Source organism: Montipora capricornis, chromosome 14 (genome assembly GCF_036669925.1).
Source record: "Montipora capricornis isolate CH-2021 chromosome 14, ASM3666992v2, whole genome shotgun sequence".
Lineage (NCBI taxonomy): Eukaryota > Metazoa > Cnidaria > Anthozoa > Scleractinia > Acroporidae > Montipora > Montipora capricornis.
In genome coordinates this window covers 13377419-13379918 of record NC_090896.1, presented here as the reverse complement: position 1 = coordinate 13379918, position 2500 = coordinate 13377419, and the positions used below count along the sequence as shown (strand labels likewise).

The window sequence follows — 2500 nt, the reverse complement described above, 5'->3', positions numbered from 1 at the left end:
TTAATGGCATGTGATACATCAAGTCAATGACATTTGACAACAAAAAATATATGTAAATCCATTCCTCCTAGTACACGAATCAAAAAACGTGAAAAGAATATTGGATAAAAAGCCGTAAACAACCAAATACAAAGACATACACTCTATTTCGTTTTATAGACAAACAAAAGCAAACGAATGAAGCAGCCTATCTCCAGTCAGTATTCCAAAGAAATCTCACCTTTTTATCTTGACATTCCTCAAAAAGCTTTAGTAAAAGTAAATAATAATAAAATAATAATAATAATAATACCTTTATTTTATTTAGCGATAATTCCAAAGTTCAAAACTGCTTCACAATGACAATAATTAAAAACTAGGTTATAAAATTATTTACATAAGAATAAAAGTAAATATTTACAAAGAATGTATTTATAAAAAAGGGTATACATGTAGTCAAATAATTAATAAAAATATCATGATTAAGAGAGTGTAAAATAAAACAATAAACACATAAACGATAGAATAAACCCATGAGATAACACAGGTTTTGTAATCAGTCTTATTTCACATACATGTATCATAAAATCTTGCACCAACTCAATGGCAATAACTAGTCCAGGTATGCTTGTTTGAAAAGCCAGCTTTTAAGTAAGCCTTTGAATATAGATATAGAATGACGTGATCCGACGTTATGAGGGAGTGAATTCCACAGCTCAGGGGTTGTGCAAAAGAAAGCTCTCTTTAAAGAGTTAAGAAGGTCTATAAGATTTGATTAAGTCAGACAAATAAGACAGTTATTGAGGATTTTGAAGGTAAGAAGTAAAATCTTATATTGGATTCTTTGCCCACTGGATGGCCAAATTCTGTAGGCTACACAGAATTCAAGTACTATATTTGGATTTGTGAGAAAAGGTGAGGACTCTGGCTGTCAGTAGCATTTTGTACCAGTTGTAGCTTTTGCACTGAAAATTTAGACAGGTCATAAAGAAGCAAGTTGCAAAAATCTAATAAGAAGAAATGAATGCGTGGATAAATGTCTCACAGGCCTTAACGCTGATATGTTTCCTGATTTCGCAAATGTTCCTTAAATGAAAAAAGAAGGATTAACAAATAGCAGCAACGTGGTGTTCAAGAGACATATCCTCCTCTAGGATAATGTCCAAATTGTGATAGTATTGCTGTGCTGATTGTTGAGGCCCCATTAGTGGAGGGTGGAATTTAAGTATCCCGTATCTCTAAAAATCCTGGCCTTTATCCCGTTAATTCCTGTGATTTGCATCACTATAATACCATTTCGGTTTTTTTAAATATCCTGCATCCCGTTAATTTCCCCACTCCCCCCCAAATATCCCATATCCCTATAAGTTTTTTACCTAAATCTCCTGTATTCCTGATAACCCCTAATAGGGCCTCGTTGTTTCCACTAGATAATTTAGTAGCATTACTAATAAGAAATAACCTCGTTCTGTTTTTACAACAAATAACTTCTAGTTAAATTATAGTTTTATCTTTCTGGTAATCTCTCCCCAATTTCCGATGTTTACCCGTGGTTGTAGTTCACTGTAACTGGACAATTTGTGTTAACTGTTTGTGCATCCCACGGATACGCCCTTACAGGCATCTTGTCTAAAATAAATTGAAATGGAGCGAACTGAAACGGTGAGAATCTCAGTGTAATTTACCGGAAAATGCACAGATCAAAATTAATCAAAACTTCAAAAACCCCCCACCCCCTCCCCAGGCAAACCCCAGGCATTTGACTATCTTCTGTGCAATCGGGAAGTGGAGAAATTTGACCTTTGCCTGCATGAGGTGGGGAAAATTGAACTGGAAGTGTCAGGTTATTAAAAAAAAATTTTTTCGGGCGCCCATTTGTGAGCGATTGGCTTACCAAAAGGTCTTCAAAAGGTCTTTATTAAAGACAGGAGGAGATGATGCAGATTGTTCTTTAGTTGGGTATGACACACAAATCCGACGATAGGGGGGGAGGGGGGGGGTTGATGAAGTTTCGAGTTGATTGCCGCATAACTTAAAGAGCACCCGGCGGAATTGGCCGGTTGCCGCCTTCTAATGAAACCTCTGCATTTGTGGGTGAAATGTTCCTGTGATGAATGAATGAATATTACTTACATGTAAATTGCGTTCTTAACTGCGAGGATCATGTAGCTTCATTTGATTTCACATCCGCAGTTCAATAAATGATTCATTTCATATACCATTTCGTTCATAATAACATGGGTGACAAATTACTCCGTAATTTTGGCGCGAAATTTCAGCATCAATTTATAAGTTCACATGTGAAATTACATTGTTGCCATGGCAACTTTCCATACAGTGCTAAAATGGCGTCCAGGTTTGAAAGTTAAGGAGTAATTTGTCATCCATGTTATTAATAGCAAATCAAATGGTATACCCGTGAAATTAGGGAATAATTACACTTGCGTTTTGTCCAAAATCACATAATTTCCCGAGCCTAAAGGCTCGAGAAATTATTTGAATTTGGACAAAACGCGCGTGA

At 35.8% G+C, this 2500-nt stretch overlaps 1 protein-coding gene across 1 annotated transcript in view; it reads right to left on the bottom strand.

Annotated features, from left to right (window-relative positions):
- The window catches only part of LOC138032123 (prolyl endopeptidase-like), a 21344-nt gene that overhangs the window by 18380 nt on the left and 464 nt on the right, over positions 1 to 2500 (bottom strand). The window lies entirely within an intron of this gene.